Raw genomic sequence first — 22,917 nt, forward strand, 5'->3', positions numbered from 1 at the left:
AGTGAGTGCGCGGTCAGCTCCTGAGGGTGCACCTGTGGCTTTTTAGGGGGGAGAGGCCTCTTCAGCATAAGGAAGTGCCATCTCTTACCAGGGAAGGATGGGCCACCTCTGTAAGCTCCAGATATTCCAAGGTTTCCCCAACCAGGGCCTTGACCTTGGCATAACTGATCTGCCTTGGCTGAGCATTTAAACATCCCTAAATCTCTGCTAGTCTATCAGGTCCTAGGCCTGCTGCTAAGTTTCTCTACTCTTCCACTGCAGGAGAGAAGGCTCTGGTTCTTATATTGAGCCTTTAACTGTTTGTTATTGGCCCTCAGTTTCTCATTATCTCTCTGTAGAGTCTCAATACAATATGCCAGAAAGTATCCAATTCCATCTCCTTGGAGGCAGGGAATGCCTAAATCATTGCATCTACAATGGCATTCTCCGCCAGGATATTTCCCCAGGTTACTGCGTTGAAATATTTAGCAATTGAGGCACCGTTTATGCAAAGGGACTATCTGCCCCTACACAACACTTAGAATGGCATTCTCTTTGCCTTCCACAAAGTGAATGAGCTGGTTCTCTAACCCCTCTTGTGTTAGTTTGAGTCCCAAAAGAAGTAAATATCAGGATAGGATTAGATGTACAAGAAATTTATTGAGGAAAGAATTGTAAAGGATAAAGGGGAAGGAGCTAGGGGAGGCAGTGAACCTTTGGATAATGATGTGTGTCCAACAACTATGAAGGAGAGTGGGCAGGAAGAAGGATGGGCTGGGAAGAGTTTCAGTTGGCACTGTGGGTCTCAGAACAACCCAGGCAGGCTGATGGGGACTCCTTGAACAAATGCTGCCCATTGGCGGAGTCCACGTCTTGCTGAAATGGGCCTGCATTAGTTCCCCTGCCATGTTTAGTCATCTAGGAGTAGCCGATGAGAAACATGATCTCAGGATCAACTGCAATGGTAGATCCAAAGGGGTAGCACTCATGGCTTCAGTCAACTGTGCTCCTTCTAGCAGGAACACTGAGCAGTGCATTTCTAGCGCATCACAAAGACTAGTGAGGACTGCCCTTCAGGGAAGGGAATGAAAATTATTTCCAGCCTAGAATTTGATACTTATCTAAACTGCCAATCATTCATGAGAGTCAAAGTCCCAAAAAATAAATCTTCCATAAACCCTTTCTCGGGAAATTATTGGAGGGTAACCGCCACATACATGATGAAGACAAGGAGGAAGACATGGGACCTATGAAAGAGCAGGTCTAACCCAGGAAAAGGATGATGAACTGTAGACCCATGATGTCAGATGTGCAGCAGACTAAGATCAGCCAGTGCAGAACAGGGGAGATTCCAGAAGTGGGTCCCCCAAAAATACTGGAGGCTAATGTGACTTCCCTGGGGAAGTTTCTGCTGAGAGTCTATTGGAAATTGAGGGAAGAATTATCCACAGTCTCAAAGAAAACAGAGCAAATGAAAAAGCAATGCATCATGAACTTCAAAGAAAACAAAAGTAAGAAGGAAAACATAGTCTTATTTACTACATTACAATGTCCAGCTGTGAATGATATTCATGTTGGTGGAATAATGTCAATACCGAATGTCAGTTAAACCAAAAACTGTTGTATAACTAAATTGGCTGTGTAAGAGAGCTAAACCCTCATCTAGTATAATAGGAAGTCAGTGGATACTTTCGGAAGTGTGGATGTGTGGAGATGTAAATTCCAAAAGAAAAAGGTTTAAGGTCAAAAGTGGTTGCCTCTAGAGAGGAGAACTGGGGGAACTGGGGCAGTGTAGGACAGGGAACTGTGATTTTTCTTGTAAGTTGTAAGTTGTTTTGACATTTTAAACCATGAACATATATTACTTGTAGTTTTAATTTAAAAAAGACATAAATATTTTTTCCATCACTTTAAATATTAATTTTGTTAGTTATAGCACATATTTATAGCATTCCAATCTGTAGAACTCTTTTGGATTCAAGTTCTGGAGGATTTCCAAAGTTTTAGATTAATGCCTTTGTGTGTTTTCATCCCTTTGATGATAACAAGTTAAAAAGAAATAGGGTTATGAATAAACCTTGTGGGATATTGTTAGTCACCTTCTCTCAAGTCAATCTGTCCCATGAATCAATGTTTCAAACATTTACCCATATCTGACACTTAATAAGCAACCAGTAAGTTTTTGTTGAACCAATGAATACTCTTAAAATATATTTTTTGAGTGGCAACAGTACTATCTTATTTGCACTCTACTTTCTTCTTGACCCTAAGAATGTCACAAAACTGTTTAGCAACTGTCAAAATTATTACGTACAGAGGTGACTATTGTGTTCCCAGATATGCTATGTCTTAGTTCATTTTGTATAGCTATAAGAGTAGTTGAGACTAGATAATTTATTTTTTTTAAAAAAGGAATTTATTTCCTCACGCTTCTGTTGGTTGGGAAGTCCAAGAACAAGGCTCTGACATCTGGTGAGGGACTTCTTGCTGCCTTCTCTCATGGTGGAAGGTGAGAGGGCAAGAGAGAGACAAAAGGAGGCTGAACTCATCCTTTTATAAGGAACCCATTCCTGAGATACATAACCCACTTCTGTGATAACAGAATTAGTTCATTGATGAGGACAGAGACCTCATGGCCTAATTGGCCATCTTTTAAAGATCTCACTTAATTCTATTACAATGGCAATTAAATTTCAACATGAGTTTTGGAGGGGCAAGCGTTCAAATCATAGCACTACATAATACAATAAAAATTATCTGAGGTAAGTTTGGTAAATTTATTCTAGGAATCCATGTTGCCTCCTAGTTATCTTCCCTTCCATAGTACTGATGCATTTTTGTTAACCATTACCTAATTTTGCTCGAGTCTATTATTTCTGAAATTCACAGTATCTTCCCTTTTAAAGTTGAGAAAATTTTCATTCTTCAAGCACCTGATTTCCTAAAATCTCTGGAAGTAACTGATGGCCGTTCCATGATCATAAGTGCAAATTATTTTGCTAGACCACACTTGGAGATGATGAATTTGGAATGGCATGCAGACTCCCCACATCAGGAGTCTTATCTCCTGCAATAATCAGGAACCCAGCCTTAAGAAGGAGCAGGTACAATAGAAGGGCAAGGGGCAAGAATCAAAACTGCTGGCGAAAGACATTTGAGGAAAGTTATCAACATGAAACAGCATAAAATAAACAGAAAAGCAAACTAGGGAAAATAAATTATGCAGGAAATTAAACACATACATAAACTGAAACAGGAACAATCAGAAAATTCTTTAACACCAATAACACAATAGTTGAAATAAAATATTTAGTAAAATGTTTGAAAAGTAAGGTAAAAGCAATGCCATAATAATAGTACAAGATGATAAAGAAATAGAAAATATTTTCAAAAGGGAAAAAGATTTAAAGGATATTCATAAAGATCCAACATCAGACTAATAGAAGTTCTGGAAAGAGAGAATAAGGAAATAGAGGTCAGGAAATTAGTAAAGACATAATACAATAAAATGCCCCAGAACTGAAGAACATGAGTTTTTAACTTTAAAGAGCCTACTGAGTTCCTATTTCAATGAATGTACAGACATGTAAGGATATTGAAAGCTCACCTTCAATGTCATGTTTCCTAAGAAGCTAATGGAAGATATGCACCAGCTAAATTGTAGTAAATACATAGGAAGAAATAGGATATAGAAAAAGTATGGTTTCAATCAATAAGAAATAAAGGAAACTCCTAGGATGAGAGCAGCTCTTGACAGCATCTAGTCCAGACTGGACTTGGAGGCTGGAAGGTTCTAGCAGGGAACGAAGAGCTCTGGGTGAAAAAGTAGACTCAACAGAATAGATACTATGGTAGAAAACATGATAGAGAATCATTAACACATTAAAAAATCACATATGGAATATTACACAAGCTTAATAATGAGGTCATTATTTATTCAAGGGAAAATTAAAAGCTGTTCAGAAAAGGGAAATGTTATAGTGTCCTACTTGACTCTAAAATGAACATTTATATAGGAACCTTCATGTAAATACTAACAATGATTTAAATAAGAACAGACATTTGGGAAAATAAGGGAAGAAAATGGGGCATGTAAAAGAGCTAACTCCTCATTATCCTAATGAATTATTAAATTTCACAATAGCATAGTATTTAGAAATACGATGGGCATTACGAGAAGAAAGAGCTAAAAGGTTGCCAGTGGGGAGCAGGAGTCGGTGTTAGAGATGGGGTTGGGGGAGATGTTTACTGTTTTCATGATAAGCCTTTGGTACTATTTGATTTTGAACTATGTAAATGAATTTATTAATTTAAAGTAATTAAAAAACCCATACAACTGGATAATGCTTGATAATTTCTAGAGTGCTTTTTTTGTATTTGGGGGCAGGTAAATTCATTGAGAGGCCGGAAGAGTTTAGCTGACTTTCCTGTGGGTAACAAGGGTCAGAGCTGGGGTCAAAACTCAGGTTTTCTGAACCCCTGTTCCCAGTGTACATTCCATGACTCCAGGCTGCCTCCTGCACTGCACAGGTTACATTCTGGGGGTGTGCTAGCAGATGCCTAGACTATCCTCGTCCACATCAGCATCTGAAATAGAGAAGAATGTTATTCGTGACTTGCCACTAACGTCTTTAACCTTCATTAACATCGGAGAGGGTCATCATTAGATAATTACAAAAACACTAACCTAGATACATCTGTTCCCATTACTATTTCTGTGTAATACCCCCAGACTTAATGGTTTTAAATAACCATTTTATTTAGTTTACAAACGTATGGGTCAGGATTAGGGAAGGGCTCACCCACGCAGTTTTCCTCTGGTCCGCAGTCATCTGAAGCTTGAACGGGGTGGGGCATGCAAGACAGCTCACACATGTGATTGGCGGTTGAGGCTGGCTGTGGACCAGAGCATCTCTGTTGACCTCGCTTACACAAGTGGTCTCAGATTAGTAGCCTCTGTACATGGAAGCTAGCTTCCCTCCCGGCAAGCATCCCAAGAGAACTAGGAGGAAGTGGTATGGACTTCTTTTTCCTTTTTCTTCTTTGTTTTACTTATTCTTGATATCAGGTAGCTTCATTTTTATCAGAGCAGTCACATGCCCACCGATTCAAGGGGGATGGTCCACAGATCCGCCAATGAGAGGAATGGCCAGGTTATATTGTAAAAGATCATGGAGCATGGGAGATATCCATCTATTTTCTGTAGAAAATACTTTTTGCCACAGTATCACTGGCTTTCCAGCTCACAGTGATCTGCCTGGAATGCCATTTTCCGACTCTCCAGGATCTATATCTTTCAATATAAGGTTTAGAAACTACCTCGTACAGGAAGACTTCCTTGATTTCCCCTCAGCAAGAAAGAATCTTTCCTTCCTCTGAATCGCCATTGCATTAAAAAAAAAAAATCCGTCTTCTGGCGTTTTCACTTTGAGAATTATACTGTAATTATTCCGTGTACCTATGATTTGACCCCTCAATTTGCCTACTGAGTAAATATTTGCTTAATGAAGTAATTATTACATGATAGCTCAAATAGCAGTCCTGAAAAAGTGCATTTCAATTCAGATCTCTCTTTGTTCTTCCTTCACAATTTTCATTTCCGAAAAATGAAAGAAACCAGAGGATCCCTTATGAGGAGTTACAGTATAACTTATGCGTGGCCGTTTCCTGTGTTTACTGCTACTCAGTGAGAAATATGGGAGATGGGAAAGTGAAAAACCATGTCATTTACAATTTGATTAAAAAGCTTTTTTTTTTTCCTTTTCCTTTCACGTTTAAGCCTTGCCGTTTTAAAAATTTCCCTTTCGTCATAGGAGATCAAGCAGCAGTTAACGCTGCAGTTCCCTGTTCTGGAAACACTCTCGCAGGTGTTTCAACACATGTTGTCTCAACTCTGACTCCTGCCCCGCTGCCCCACGCCATCCAGCCACACTGAAGATCTTGCATTTGTACCTTGGGGCATTATTTTTTCTTACTCTTCTCCCTGCCTGGAAGGTTCTTCCCAACCTGCCCTACACCCATAGCCACAGAACTAACTCCCATTTTCTTTATATCTATGGTCACAAGCTCCTTTCTCAAAGGAGGCACAGCCCTAACCACCCCCATTTGGTGACTTCCTGTCTCCTGGAGGCCCCCGGAACTAGTCTTCTCTACTTCCTGCAACCCACTTTACGAGCAGCGGAGAAGACTACTTCTGGGGGCCTCCAGGAGACAGGAAGTCACCAAATTTACAGGTACTGTGCATGAAACTGTGTGATAATGAATTTATTGGGCTTGTTTTTTTAGCTTCTGAATAGAAGAACCAATAAGAGCATTTTTTTAAAAGATAAAAACAGACAAACACAAACCCTCTAGTATAAAAGCAATGTTTTTTTAAAAAGATAAACACACACCCTCAGATTGCCTTCTTTTGAAAAGGCAATCTGAGATTCCTTATGAAATCCCCAGACAGAAGCTGTTTCTTTGGATTTAATATGTTCTACACTGTAGAGCCAAGAGGCTTATAGAGTGTTAATTAACACCCCTTGACAAACATTTGTAAATGAATCTGGCTAAAGCTCAAGGAAACCAGGTTTTTCCGTGTGATAAAATATAATCTTTGGAGATTATTTATGATCACAAAGGGAGACTGCACAGATAATTTTCCTAGACTTGGAAATGAGGCAGGATTATTGGTGTCCATCTGGGCTGAGGCCTCAGGCAGACCTGCCTAGTTAATCCCATTCTCCTATCCTGATTCTCTGGGGGTGCAGAAGGCAGTGCACCTTTGTTCAGTTTGCTACTTACCATGGATTAAGGCATTTAAAATTCTGTAAGGGTAGTTTTTAACTTGTAGAAAACTGATAGCGATGGGAAGGATTCTTGCCTAATAGGGACACAAATGGATTTTGCTGTGTAGAGATGTAAATGAAAAGATGAAAATCACAACACATTTAATGAAAGGAAAATAAAGACTCTTGTGAGTGCCACCAAAAAAATAAAATAAAATATATCTCCTCTCCGTGGCACCCTAGGCCTCCCTTATCTCTATTTTCTCCATAGCACTTATTGCCTTAGAACATTCTTTATAATTTATATTTATTATGTTTGTTGTTGGCTATCGCTCCTCCTGCTAAAATGGAATCTCCGTGAGGGCAGAGGTTTTTCTTTGATTTGTTCCCTGTTGTACCCCAAAGTGCTAGAATCGTGCCAGGCACACAATAGGTTCTCAATAAATACTTCTGGAATGAAAATCTCCCTCCACTTAGACCATTGACTTTCAAACTTTTTTGATCTTGACCTATAGTAAGAAAGGCATTTTCCATGTTGTATATACACCATTGAAACAAAATTTTCACGGAAAAAACTTACCATTATTACATGCAGTGCACTCTGATATTTCCTAATCTCTTCTATTTTGATTTTCAAAATTGCTGAGGCTGCTCATAGGTTGATTCCACAAGTGGAATTTATATTATGAAAAACTTTGACTTAAGACTATGTAGAACCTGCTACCACAAAAAGGCAAATGGAAAAGAAGGGGGAAAGAGCAGGCCGATGACTTTCTGCTGTCCACCACTCCATAAAGCATATTTCGTTTTGCTGTAATTGTATCCTGTTCAATGATGTAGAAATCCTCACACACTCACATGCCCCTTTTTCTTTGGGTGAAAAGTGTTCTCTACTGCAAGACGAATTGAGTTATTTCAAAAGCAAAGAGCTATAAATGAGCCTGTTAAAGAAAGTCTCAAGGAGAGTCTGTTGGCATCTGCTGTTGATAACTTAAAGCAGGAGAAGTAGATAAGGAGGCAGAGGTAGAATGTTTAGAAAATAAAAGTGACCATTATGGAAGAAAAATGCTTGTCTCAGTTTTGTTGATATTGGAGAGTAGCTGTTTCATGAGGGTATTGTGGAATTATTGGCAATTATACTAACAGATGTTTACTGAAAAGATCCTATTTGACTGATGAACCATGGGATACTTTTGCTGACCTTGTGGAAACATCACTTATCTGAGTTCCTTATCTTCTTGTCTCTTTTTCTCATCTGGCCTATGCCTCTCTACCTGTTCCCTTATGGTTCTCATTTTGTCGCTATGAGAAAAACAGAGATACAAAAACCAGGAATTGGAACCCCTCTGTGTCTCAGTAATAATTCTGTGATTAATGGGTTAGATGAATTCTGGTCACAAGCTGGATATTTTGTTAACAACCTAGCATCAATGACTTGGAATGATTTTCACGGCAGCATGATTTAGTATTGAATAGAATGATTTAACTAATGTTGATTAGTTCTGTACAGATAAATTAAGCAAGAAGCTCAATCTCTGATGTATTGATGTATTTACCCAGGGTGAGTTATGGAATCTTTTTTATTTCATTTGAAGGAAGTTTTTATTTAAATACAAATAAATAAGCCCTTTATTGTCACCTACTTTGGAAAAATCTAGAGAAAACAATCTTAAGTAACAAAACTTCAAAATTACAACACGATTTTCAAAAACCACCTTGGCCTTTATCTTGCCTGGTTGTTAGAGTGTACCTTTAATAAGTGGATTCTTGTAGAATCTCCAGTTTTATTATATTTGTATTAAGGAACTCTATATTTATATTTGACCAACCCTAACTAAAACTGGCTTAAGGAAGAAAAGGGACTTTTATGACAAGGACGAAGAATTGAGGAAGAACTCCAGGGACTTTAGATTTTAACAATTGTATTTGCCTTGAAAGTAACCATTTTGTCAAGGAGGGTTCTCTTTCTCCCTCACTAAGCACATGCACGCACACCACACACACATACACATACCACATACATACCACACACGTGCACATGAACCACACACACACCACACCACACCACACACACACACAGACATACACACATGCACTTATGCTTGGGTCAGTTTGGCTTTTTTCATCCCAGAGAGTCTCTTCCCATGTCAGCAACTCCAAATTCACTTCCTCTCCAGATATAGGAGAGTCACATGCCTCTATTCCAGCAAAACAATCTCAGGGAAGGTATCTCATTGGCCTAGCTTGGGTCATTCAACTTGAAGTACAAGAAGAGAAAACAGTATTCTTTTATTTTTATAGATTTCATGTAAAATCAGTGGATAACGGTAAAAATTTCATGACAGCAGGTGTTTTACCTTATTTACGTTTAGTATCTCTAGAACCTAGTATGATAGTTCATAATGGATGCTTACTAAAACAATTATCAAATTGTACACTTAAAAATTAAAAGAGTGAAGTTAGGTTGTGTATGTTTTACCACAAACAAAATAAAGTAAACCTATTATTGATCTTACTGTCTATTTCTCAAAAGTAGCATACGTCATAATTTCATGTGATTTCTAAAGGCGATCTAATCTCAAACTTAGTTCTTTAGGACAGAGTAATAAAAGGTTTAGCAATCATATACAGCAGGAGACTTTTTTACCTTGAAGATTTAACAAAGGTTTGAAAGCAAAATGCTATGATACTGAATACACTAATGTTTGGGGGTTTGTGAAACGGTCTTAATGTAGGAATCATGTATCTTCTTTTAGATTGTGTCTCGGGGAATATTGGGGGTCAGTTTTTCTATCAGTGTTAGTATGTAGTAAGTCATGGCATACATCTAAGCTTGAGATTTTGCTCATTTCTGTATTCTTAGCATGTATATATCCAACATATAGTAGGTGTTGGATAATATTTGTTGAATAAATGACTAAATAAATGTCTTGGCATGAGAACTATGCCATCTACCAAATTAGTCACCTTTCAAAAACCAACAAAGATTTTTGAAACTGTAGATCCAGCCAGAAAGCAACAAATATCTTCACCTTTCCAGACTGACTCATTTTTTGGTCTAGCTGTGTACTACGCATGAGCCGTCAACTTTAATACTTTATTTTTTAATGCCTAGGTCTAGTCAGTTACAACGTGATATGGACTGATTGAATTAAAGACCCCAATGTTGTCCTCTCTTCATTGTATCCATGCCGTTTGTCATGTAACTTTGCAGTGTCCTCTACTCTAGGTGTCCATTCAGCTTCTCCTTTGACTCTGGGCTTATCCGTGTGACTTGCTTTAGCCAACGATCATAATGCTGGCAAACATTGAGAAAGTGCTTATTAGTTTCTGCTTAGTCTGTTGCTTCCCTGCAATTGCTATGAGAAAATGCCCAAGTTAGTCCACTGGAGAATGAGACATGTGGGGCAGAACCCACCTGTCCCATTTGTCCCAGCCAGCGCCATCCTAGATCAGCCAGATGAGACCAGAGTGGAAGAAATGTTTAGTGGCGCCCAATCCAGCTCACGAATAATATTTCTTCATGAGCATGTGAGTAACGTGTAACTAATGCACCATGCTCTTCTTCTGTACTTCCAAACATTTCTCAGATTGCCCTGTTGTTTTGCTTTTCAGTAGTCACCACCTTTGTCCAGAACCTTAATTGTATCTGCATTTTGGCAGTATCATGCCAATTTTCCACATCCAGCTGTTCACATTTTAATGCATTCTGCAATGGATGATTTTGAGTATATGACTGATCATCACTGTCTCAGAAATTTATGCTAATCTATTATGACCTATTCTGTCAAATCCAAATAACTTTACATTCAAAACTTTTCATATTCTGGCCCTATACTGTCTATTGTAATCTTATGTTCTAAAAGCCACAAACTATTAATCCTGTAGCCTAATTAGGTTGATACCATCATTTTCACAACATCATTTTATCACTTGGGTAAATTCTTATATCTGTTCCTTTAATCATCGTTTCCATGCTTAGACACTCCATTGCCCTCCCTAAGCCCCGGCCAGATTCCACTATGGGGGATATTTTAAAGGCTCTTTTCCCCTAACCCATCTGCCCTGGAGGTGGCACAGGCTAAAAAAGACAGTCCAATTGTTTGGCTGAATTATTTGGATCTTACAGTTTTTTTGGGAGAGTTCCAGATGATTTGATGAAATGCAACATGGTCAAAAACATTTTGGTGGAGAATCATTTAATCAACTAGACCATTTGGTAAAAAATAAATCCCAGTTATTAGACTTCCCAATATTGATAATTTTGACATGCTAGGAATTTTTAAAACATTTCTAACAATTTTTTCAGAAATTGGAATGACTGAAAGGTATAACAATAGGAGATTAGGAATTCAATAAATCATCATTGAGAAGTGAATGACTGAATTAGTTGCAGCAATCTATGCCATCCATCCTGTGGGGGAAAAAATGAAAACATAGCTAAACAAGCAGAGCAGACATCATCAACTTAGAAAAACAATATAGTAAATAATTTGAACTAGAAAATTTTCCAAACTTGAAAATTCCAGTTTTAAAACATTTATGTTTTCTTATTTAAAAAGCAATACATATTTTGTTTTACGTAAAAGTCAGAAAATCAGAGAAGCAGAAGAACATAATAAATGCCCATAGTCCTACTCAATAGAGACTATAACTGCTCTTTCTGTACAAATGCTTTAAAATCCTGTCTTATGTATGTTTATTTATTTATTTATTTATTTATTTATTTATTTTTTTGAGACGGAGTCTCACTCTGTCACCCAGGCTGGAGTGCAGTGGCGCCATCTCAGCTCACTGCAAGCTGCGCCTCCCGGGTTCATGCCATTCTCCTGCCTCAGTCTCCCAAGTAGCTGGGACTACAGGCGCCCGCCACCGTGCCCAGCTAATTTTTTTGTATTTTTAGTAGAGACAGGGGTTTCACCATGTTAGCCAGGATGGTCTCGATCTCCTGACATCATGATCCGCCCACCTTAGCCTCCCAAAGTGCTGAGATTACAGGTGTGAGCCACCGCGCCCAGCATGTATATTTATTTTACATCTGTACGTATGATTCCAAAATTAGGTAATACTGTACATGGTCTATAGGTAACTATAATCTATCATTTAATAAGCTATATTTGTCAATGGTGATCATTTATTGCTCATAAAATTAATAAACTATAATTTATCAACACTGATCATTAGTTGCTAATAATTTATTTCATTTAGTGTGTTATTCCTGGGTTATTTTAACTAATCTCTATTTTTTTTTTTTTTGGACACATCAATAATTATTTTCTTTTTTTTTTTTTAAATTTATTTATTATTATTATACTTTAAGTTCTAGGGTACATGTGCATACCGTGCAGGTTTGTTACATATGTATACTTGTGCCATGTTGGTGTGCTGCACCCATCAACTCGTCATTTACATCAGGTATAACTCCCAATGCAATCCCTCCCCCCTCCCCCCTCCCCATGATAGGCCCTGGTGTGTGATGTTCCCCTTCCTGAGTCCAAGTGATCTCATTGTTCAGTTCCCACCTATGAGTGAGAACATGTGGTGTTTGGTATTCTGTTCTTGTGATAGTTTGCTAAGAATGATGGTTTCCAGCTGCATCCATGTCCCTACAAAGGACACAAACTCATCCTTTTTTATGGCTGCATAGTATTCCATGGTGTATATGTGCCACATTTTCTTAATCCAATCTGTCACTGATGGACATTTGGGTTGATTCCAAGTCTTTGCTATTGTGAATAGTGCTGCAATAAACATACGTGTGCATGTGTCTTTATAGCAGCATAATTTATAATCCTTTGGGTATATACCCAGTAATGGGATGGCTGGGTCATATGGTACCATAAGGTACCATATGACCATAAGGATCTAGTTATGGTACCATAAGGATCTAGTTCTAGATTCTTGAGGAATCGCCATACTGTTTTCCATAATGGTTGAACTAGTTTACAATCCCACCAACAGTGTAAAAGCGTTCCTATTTCTCCACATCCTCTCCAGCACCTGTTGTTTCCTGACTTTTTAATGATCGCCATTCTAACTGGTGTGAGATGGTATCTCATTGTGGTTTTGATTTGCATTTCTCTGATGGCCAGTGATGATGAGCATTTTTTCATGTGTCTGTTGGCTGTATGAATGTCTTCTTTTGAGAAATGTCTGTTCATATCCTTTGCCCACTTTTTGATGGGGTTGTTTGTTTTTTTCTTGTAAATTTGTTTGAGTTCTTTGTAGGTTCTGGATATTAGCTCTTTGTCAGATGAGTAGATTGCAAAAATTTTCTCCCATTCTGTAGGTTGCCTGTTCACTCTGATGGTAGTTTCTTTTGCTGTGCAGAAGCTCTTTAGTTTAATTAGATCCCATTTGTCAATTTTGGCTTTTGCTGCTGTTGCTTTTGGTGTTTTAGACATGAAGTCTTTGCCCATGCCTATGTCCTGAATGGTACTACCTAGGTTTTCCTCTAGGATTTTTATGGTATTAGGTCTAACATTTAAGTCTCTAATCCATCTTGAATTAATTTTCGTATAAGGAGTAAGGAAAGGATCCAGTTTCAGCTTTCTACTTATGGCTAGCCAATTTTCCCAGCACCATTTATTAAATAGGGAATCCTTTCCCCATTTCTTGTTTCTCTCAGGTTTGTCAAAGATCAGATGGCTGTAGATGTGTGGTATTATTTCTGAGGACTCTGTTCTGTTCCATTGGTCTATATCTCTGTTTTGGTACCAGTACCATGCTGTTTTGGTTACTGTAGCCTTGTAGTATAGTTTGAAGTCAGGTAGCGTGATGCCTCCAGCTTTGTTCTTTTGACTTAGGATTGTCTTGGAGATGCGGGCTCTTTTTTGGTTCCATATGAACTTTAAAGCAGTTTTTTCCAATTCTGTGAAGAAACTCATTGGTAGCTTGATGGGGATGGCATTGAATCTATAAATTACCTTGGGCAGTATGGCCATTTTCACGATATTGATTCTTCCTATCCATGAGCATGGTATGTTCTTCCATTTGTTTGTGTCCTCTTTTATTTCACTGAGCAGTGGTTTGTAGTTCTCCTTGAAGAGGTCCTTTACATCCCTTGTAAGTTGGATTCCTATGTATTTGATTCTCTTTGAAGCAGTCGTGAATGGAAGTTCATTCCTGATTTGGCTCTCTGTTTGTCTGTTACAGGTGTATAAGAATGCTTGTGATTTTTGCACATTAATTTTGTATCCTGAGACTTTGCTGAAGTTGCTTATCAGCTTAAGGAGATTTTGGGCTGAGACAATGGGGTTTTCTAAATATACAATCATGTCATCTGCAAACAGGGACAATTTGACTTCTTCTTTTCCTAACTGAATACCCTTGATTTCTTTCTCTTGCCTAATTGCCCTAGCCAGAACTTCCAACACTATGTTGAATAGGAGTGGTGAGAGAGGGCATCCCTGTCTTGTGCCAGTTTTCAAAGGGAATTTTTCCAGTTTTTGCCCATTCAGTATGATATTGGCTGTGGGTTTGTCATAAATAGCTCTTATTATTTTGAAGTACGTTCCATCAATACCGAATTTATTGAGCATTTTTAGCATGAAGGGCTGTTGAATTTTGTCAAAAGCCTTTTCTGCATCTATTGAGATAATCATGTGGTTCTTGTCTTTGGTTCTGTTTATATGCTGGATTATGTTTATTGATTTGCGAATGTTGAACCAGCCTTGCATCCCAGGGATGAAGCCCACTTGATCATGGTGAATAAGCTTTTTGATGTGTTGCTGAATCCGGTTTGCCAGTATTTTATTGAGGATTTTTGCATCGATGTTCATCAGGGATATTGGTCTAAAATTCTCTTTTTTAGTTGTGTCTCTGCCAGGCTTTGGTATCAGGATGATGTTGGCCTCATAAAATGAGTTAGGGAGGATTCCCTCTTTTTCTATTGATTGGAATAGTTTCAGAAGGAATGGTACCAACTCCTCCTTGTACCTCTGGTAGAATTCAGCTGTGAATCCATCTGGTCCTGGACTTTTTTTGGTTGGTAGGCTATTAATTATTGCCTCAATTTCAGAGCCTGCTATTGGTCTATTCAGGGATTCAACTTCTTCCTGGTTTAGTCTTGGAAGAGTGTAAGTGTCCAGGAAATTATCCATTTCTTCTAGATTTTCCAGTTTATTTGCGTAGAGGTGTTTATAGTATTCTCTGATGGTAGTTTGTATTTCTGTGGGGTCGGTGGTGATATCCCCTTTATCATTTTTAATTGCGTCGATTTGATTCTTCTCTCTTTTCTTCTTCATTAGTCTTGCTAGTGGTCTGTCAATTTTGTTGATCTTTTCAAAAAACCAACTCCTGGATTCATTGATTTTTTGGAGGGTTTTTTGTGTCTCTATCTCCTTCAGTTCTGCTCTGATCTTAGTTATTTCTTACCTTCTGCTAGCTTTCGAATGTGTTTGCTCTTGCTTCTCTAGTTCTTTTAATTGCGATGTTAGAGTATCCATTTTAGATCTTTCCTGCTTTCTCTTGTGGGCATTTAGTGCTATAAATTTCCCTCTACACACTGCTTTAAATGTGTCCCAGAGATTCTGGTATGTTGTATCTTTGTTCTCATTGGTTTCAAAGAACATCTTTATTTCTGCCTTCATTTCGTTATGTACCCAGTAGTCATTCAGGAGCAGGTTGTTCAGTTTCCATGTAGTTGAGCGGTTTTGATTGAGTTTCTTAGTCCTGAGTTCTAGTTTGATTGCACTGTGGTCTGAGAGACAGTTTGTTATAATTTCTGTTCTTGTACATTTGCTGAGGAGTGCTTTACTTCCAATTACGTGGTCGATTTTGGAGTAAGTACGATGTGGTGCTGAGAAGAATGTATATTCTGTTGATTTGGGGTGGAGAGTTCTATAGATGTCTATTAGGTCTGCTTGCTGCAGAGATGAGTTCAATTCCTGGATATCCTTGTTAACTTTCTGTCTCATTGATCTGTCTAATGTTGACAGTGGAGTGTTGAAGTCTCCCATTATTATTGTATGGGAGTCTAAGTCTCTTTGTAAGTCTCTAAGGACTTGCTTGATGAATCGGGGTGCTCCTGTATTGGGTGCATATATATTTAGGATAGTTAGCTCTTCCTGTTGAATTGATCCCTTTACCATTATGTAATGGCCTTCTTTGTCTCTTTTGATCTTTGATGGTTTAAAGTCTGTTTTATCAGAGACTAGTATTGCAACCCCTGCTTTTTTTTGTTCTCCATTTGCTTGGTAAATCTTCCTCCATCCCTTTATTTTGAGCCTATGTATGTCTCTGCGTGTGAGATGGGTCTCCTGAATACAGCAGACTGATGGGTCTTGACTCTTGATCCAGTTTGCCAGTCTGTGTCTTTTAATTGGAGCATTTAGTCCATTTACATTTAAGGTTAAGATTGTTATGTGTTATGATATTAACTGGTTATTTTGCTCGTTAGTTGATGCAGTTTCTTCCTAGCCTTGATGGTCTTTACATTTTGGCATGTTTTTGCAATGGCTGGTACCGGTTGTTCCTTTCCATGTTTAGTGCTTCCTTCAGGGTCTCTTGTGAGGCAGGCCTAGTGGTGACAAAATCTCTAAGCATTTGCTTATCTGTAAAGGATTTTATTTCTCCTTCACTTATGAAACTTAGTTTGGCTGGATATGAAATTCTGGGTTTAAAATTCTTTTCTTTAAGAATGTTGAATATTGGCCCCCACTCTCTTCTGGCTTGTAGAGTTTCTGCCGAGAGATCTGCTGTTAGTCTGATGGGCTTCCCTTTGTGGGTAACCCGACCTTTCTCTCTGGCTGCCCTTAAGATTTTTTCCTTCATTTCAACTTTGGTGAATCTGGCAATTATGTGTCTTGGAGTTGCTCTTCTCGAGGAGTATCTTTGTGGCGTTCTCTGTATTTCCTGGATTTGAATGTTGGCCTGCCCTACTAGGTTGGGGAAGTTCTCCTGGATGATATCCTGAAGAGTGTTTTCCAACTTGGTTCCATTCTCCCCCTCACTTTCAGGCACCCCAATCAGACGTAGATTTGGTCTTTTTACATAATCCCATACTTCTTGCAGGCTTTGTTCATTTCTTTTTCTTCTTTTTTCTTTTGGTTTCTCTTCTCGCTTCATTTCATTCATTTGATCCTCAATCGCTGATACTCTTTCTTCCAGTTGATCGAGTCGGTTACTGAAGCTTGTGCATTTGTCACGTATTTCTCGTGTCACGGTTTTCATCTCTTTCATTTCGTTTATGACCTTCTCTGCATTAATTACTCTAGCCATCAATTCTTCCACTTTTTTTTCAAGATTTTTAGTTTCTTTGTGCTGGGTACGTAATTCCTCCTTTAGCTCTGAGAAATTTGATGGACTGAAGCCTTCTTCTCTCATCTCGTCAAAGTCATTCTCCGTCCAGCTTTGATCCGTTGCTGGCGATGAGCTGCGCTCCTTTGCCGGGGGAGATGCGCTCTTATTTTTGGAATTTCCAGCTTTTCTGCCCTGCTTTTTCCCCATCTTTGTGGTTTTATCTGCCTCTGGTCTTTGATGATGGTGATGTACTGATGGGGTTTTGGTGTAGGTGTCCTTCCTGTTTGATAGTTTTCCTTCTAACAGTCAGGACCCTCAGCTGTAGGTCTGTTGGAGATTGCTTGAGGTCCACTCCAGACCCTGTTTGCCTGGGTATCAGCAGCAGAGGCTCAGTTGAAAATGCAGAAATCACCGGTCTTCTGTGTCGCTCACGCTGGGAGTTGGAGACTGGAGCTGTTCCTATTCGGCCATCTTGCTCCGCCCCAACTAATACTAATCTCTATTGTTAACCCTTTAGGTTGTTTCAACTAATTTAAGAATTACAACTGGCCCATAGTAGTTACTTAATAAATATTTGAGTGAAAGGATAAATGAATGAATAATTCTACATTATTGGATGTTCAAGTTGTTTCCATTCAACTTTATTGTCGTGGGAGAGTATAAGACAATCTTGGTGAAGAGCCACCAACTTAGGAAGAACTGTGAAGAAGCATGGTATTTACTCCTGCTTGTGGGTGGGGCGCATTGGGAAAGGAATGCCTGATGCATCTGGGGAGCCAAACAAGACTTCACAGGGGAGATGGGAATTGAGCCAAATTTGGAAGAAGTGAGAATTTTCAGTTAATAATTGGGGAAGATAGTACTAAGAGTAAGTGGGGTTCATTAGGAACTACTTCTTAGAAGAGACAAGACCAAAACAGAAGGCAGAAAGGGATATGGATAATGAAGGAAAAGTAGAATGCAGCTTCAGGGTTAGTAGGTTGGCATCCAATGTAGGTACAGCCCTGGATGAGGAGTAATGAGAAACTGACCTGGCTGTAGCAAAACAACTGGGCTGGGAAGTGATGCTGTTTACATTTATATGAGATTCTATCGGTCTTCCTGTTACTTTGGAGAAGGCTGTAAGGCTTGGTACTCAGAGCTAGAAATGCAACTTATTTGATTTGCTAAGAAGTCCCAAGCAGGTAGGGGTGCCAAGCTGCTGCCTGTTCACATATATTTATCTAACTGGGTGTCAGGGAAGGCAAATATGAGCCCCCTTGCATAGGCTAAATCCTGAGCAACTTTTAAGGAACTGCACAAAAGGAACTTTTAAGGCTATTTTTTGTGGATAAAGTTGTAGACAGTTATTTTTGGGAAATTATTTATGTGTTCCATTAGGTGGTTGTTTTGTGGGAAGCTGTTTAAAATTCTGTCTTAAGGAACTGCAGCTTATCAACCATAGTGCCGATAGAAATAAGAGGAATAATTTGGTCTATGGACACAAACATCAGGCTAGTTGGCATGCTTATGTAAACACCACATAGTAGCAGTGACTTTTAAGGAAGTCCTCAGACATGTTATCCCAATACTCTTCTTGAAGTTGAGGTAATAGGGTGCCAGAAAGAAAAGGAAAATAAATATCTAGTGCATTCTAAAATTTTTTCAATCCTTTGACCTGTTTGAAAGCGTGCACCTTTAATTCAGAACTAAAGTAACATCTGGAGGGCCCTTTTCTTGGGTAAGGAGAAGACATAAATGAGCTATTTGAATTATTTTCTGTTTAAGGGCTGCATTTCATTTCTTCCACCATTGGTCTCAGTCCATTTAATTAAGTTTATTTGTAGGATTAAATTAATCCTTTAAGAATTATTCCATTTCAATTTTTAAAAAATCTAAGGAATGATAGATAACAAAAAGCAGTCCGTTCAGTATTACTCCTGAAACATATTTGGGTGATTGGTGATACCATCCATGTCTTCTCCAACTTCAGCTTCATATACTCAGCTGTGTACCACGCATCTTCATTGGAAGTCAGACCTGTGACCTAAACAGAACTGGATCCCTTCCCTTCCCCAACTCCTTATTTTTTGTTTTCTTTGAGTTCCTTGATTCCTTTTCCCCGCCTCACATGCCACATGTAACATCCAAGTCATCAACAAGTTCTACAGATTCTGCCTTCAATGATAGCCTAAATCTAGCCACTTGTTACTATCTCTTTTGGTCCAAACCACCATGATCTTTTGCCTGGACCATTGCAATAGCTGTCTAGCTGGTCTCCTTGCTCCCCTTTTGTCCTCCTAGATCCTATTCTTCATGTAGTAGCCACTGATTTTTGGAAACTTACTAATAATTAGCCAGACACAAAGAGTATATTTACATAGTTGTTTGATTCCATTTACATAAAATCCCAAAATCAGTCTAGGTGATAGGAATCACAACAGTGATTCAGGGGCTTACTTTGTCACCCAGGCTGGAGCGCAGTGGCGTGATCACTGCAGCCTTGAACTCCTGGGCTCAAGGGATCCTCTTGCCTCAGCCTCCCAAGTAGCTGGGACTATATGCACTGCTCCTGGCCAAATGCAGCTGATTTTTGTATTGACATTATATTCTGCCAATTTGCTAAATTCACTTATTCATTTTAATAGTTTTTCTGTTTTTTTTTTTTTTTTAATCCCTTAGGATTTCTACATAGACAATCATGTTTTTAATGAACAACAAAGTTGTTTTTTTTTTCCCCCTTTTCAATCAACATGCCTTTTTTGTTTTTATTTGCCTTACTGAGCTGGCTAGGACCTCCAGTACAATGTAAGTAGAAATGGTGAGAGTGTTTAAATGTACTCCTATGTATATTTGATTCTTTTGGAATTTATTATAAATGGAATTGTTTTCTTAATTTACTTTTTGGACTGTTCATTGCTGTTGTACAAAAATACAACTGACTTTTGTGTGTTGATCTTGTACCTTGCAGTTTTGCTGAAATTGTTTATTTTCTGCAATAGATTTTTGTGGATTCTTTAGGACTTTCCATATGTAGAATCATGTTATCTGTGAATAGGGATAGTTTTACTTCTTTTCTAACTTGGATAGTTTTTTTCCTTCATTTTTTTCTTTTTTCTTTTTTTTTTTTTTTTTTGAGACGGAGTCTCGCTCTGTCGCCCAGGCTGGAGTGCAGTGGCATGATCTTGGCTCACTGCAAGCTCCACCTCAGCTCAGGCCATTCTCCTGCCTCAGCCTCCCGAGTAGCTGGGACTACAGGCGTCCACCACCACGTCAGGCTAACTTTTTGTATGTTTTTTAGTAGATACGGGGTTTCACCATGTTAGCCAGGATGGTCTCAATCTCCTGACCTCGTGATCTGCCCGCCTTGGCCTCCCAAAGTGCTGGGATTACAGGCGTGAGCCACCGCGCCTGGCCAGTTTTGTCCTTCCTAAATGCTCTGGCAAGAACTTCTAGTACAATGTTACAGAGCAATGAAAGCAGGCATCTTCGTTTTGATCCTGATCTTAGGGGGAAAGCTCTCAGCTGTTCACTGTAATGTTGGCTGTAGATTTTCATAATTTTTGTTTGTTTGTTTTTTGTTTGAGACGGAGTTTCGCTCTTGTTGCCCAGGCTGGAGAGCAATGGCGCAATCTCGGCTCACCACAACCTCCACCTCCTAGGTTCAAGCGATTCTCCAGCCTCAGCTTCCCGAGTAGCTGGGATTACAGGCGCCCGCCACCACACTGGCTAATTTTGTATTTTTAGTAGAGACAGGGTTTCTCCATGTCGGTCAGGCGTGAGCCACCGCGCCCGGCCAATAAATGTTTTTCTTCATCATGTTAAGGAAGTTCCTTTCTAGTCCTAGTTCTCTGAGTGTTTTTATTATGAAAGACTTTCAGATTTTTGTGAAATACTTTTCCTGCATTAATTGAGATGATCATATGGGTTTTCTCCCCCTTTACTCTACTCTATTGATGTGATACATTACAATGATTGATTTTTTTTGTTTACCCATCTTTGCATTCCTGGAATAAATACTAGTTGATTGTGCCATATAATTCTTAAAATATGCTGCTTGATTTGTTTTGTTAGTATTTGGTTGCATTCTTTTGCATCTATATTCATAAGGGATATTGATCTATGACTATTATTTTCTTGTGATGGCTTTATCTGGCTTTGGTATCAAAATAATGCTGGCCACATAGGCTAAGTTAGAAAATGTTTTTTCTTCTCCTATTGTTTGAAGAGGCTGAAAAGAGTCGTGTTAATTCTTTAAATATTTGGTACAATTCACTATTAAAGCCACTAGTCCTGACCTTTTCTTAGTTTGAAAGTTTTTGATTACTGATTCAATCTCTTTTACACCTAGATTAGATTTTATATTTTTTCTTTAGCCGCTTTTGGTAATACGTGTGCTTCCAGGAATTTGTCCAGGTCATCTTTTTTATCTAATTTGTTGGTGTCCAAATGTTTATGAATTTTCTAGTTTTCCTTTTGTTACTGATTTCCAGTTTCATTTCACTGTGGTAAGAAACAACACTTTTTATGATCTCAATAGTTTAAAATTTATTAAGACTTATTTTCTGGCCTAACATATGATCTATCCTGGAAAATGTATCATGTGCACTTGAGAAAAAATGTACATTCTGCTTTTTTTAGGTGGGTGGCATGTTCTATTAATATATATGTCTGTTAGCTCTAGTTGAATTATAGTGATGTTTATAGCCTCCATTTTGTTATCAATAAAGCCATGTCAGCTTTTTAATGCTGTCTATTTGCCTAATATGTCTCTTTCCATTCTTTTTCTTTTGCACGATCACTTTATATTTATAGTATATTTCTTGCATGCAGAATGTAATTGAAGCTTACTTTTCTAAAATCTACTTTCTTTCTTTTTTTTTTTTTTTTTGAGATGGTGTCTCACTCTGTCACCCAGGCTGGAGTGCAGTGGCATGATCTCAGCTCACTGCAACCTCCACCTCCCGGGTTCAAGCAATTCTCCTGTCCTAGCCTCCCAAGTAGCTAGGATTAGACGTGCCTGCCACCATACCCAGCTAATTTTTGTATTTTTAGTAGAGACGGGTTTCACCATATTGGTCAGGCTGGTCTTGAACTCCTGACCTCGTGATCCACCTGCCTCGGCCTCCCAAAGTGCTGGATTACAGGCATGAGCCACCTCGCCCAGCCCCTAAAATCTTCTTTCATAGCATCTATCTTGTACTTGGAACATTTAGTCCATGTGTATTTGAATATTTATTGAGATGATTGGGTTTGTGTTTACAATTCTGCTGTTTGTTTTCTTTTTGTTCCATTTGTTTTTCATTCTTTATTTCTGCATCTTTTGGAAAAATCAGATATTTTGGTAATTCATTTTTCTTATTTTATTGGCTTTTTAGAGAAACCTTTTAATATTTTTGTGAGTTTTAGGGATTACATTATTTATTCTTATTATATGGTCCATTTAGAATTAATATTGTTAATCCCATTCAAAAATTTGTTTATTTGTTTTGCTTTTCAGTTCTAGAATTTTCATGTTTTCTTTGGTTGTTGTTCTCTGTTGTTATTCTCCATTTGTTCATTGTATCTATCTTTTCTTTGAAATCCTTGAAAATATTTATAGTAGCTATTTTAAAGTCCTCTGCTAATCCCAATATCTGGGACATCTTGGCTTCTGTTGATTTTGAATACTTCTTTATTTTCCCCTTAAGGGTTTCATTTTTCTGCTTTTTCACATATCTGGTAGATTTTTATTATGCTCTATATGCTATGAATGAGACATTATAGGGAGCCTGGTCAATACTGTCTCTTTTTAAAGGGTGTTGTGTTTAGTTCTGCCAAGAAGTTAAATTACCAGATTTACTTGATGTGGATTTAGTCTTTGTTAGAGCTGGTCTGTTCCAGCTTTGTTCTTACTTTTCAGGTAATGACCTTCCTGAGTTTCAGCTGGATGCCTGAAGTGCTCAGC

At 38.4% G+C, this 22,917-nt stretch overlaps 1 protein-coding gene and 1 long non-coding RNA gene across 3 annotated transcripts in view; both read left to right on the plus strand.

The window, feature by feature from the left end:
* Nucleotides 1-22,917, plus strand: part of KL (klotho) — a 50,535-nt gene that overhangs the window by 10,933 nt on the left and 16,685 nt on the right. The gene's annotated exons all lie outside the window — the stretch shown is intronic.
* Nucleotides 383-3,341, plus strand: LOC144336267 (uncharacterized). Its single transcript, XR_013407894.1, has 2 exons — nt 383-732; nt 3,078-3,341. It is a non-coding gene; the product is annotated as an uncharacterized LOC144336267 (long non-coding RNA).

This window comes from Macaca mulatta, chromosome 17 (genome assembly GCF_049350105.2).
Source record: "Macaca mulatta isolate MMU2019108-1 chromosome 17, T2T-MMU8v2.0, whole genome shotgun sequence".
NCBI classification, from domain to species: Eukaryota; Metazoa; Chordata; class Mammalia; order Primates; family Cercopithecidae; genus Macaca; species Macaca mulatta.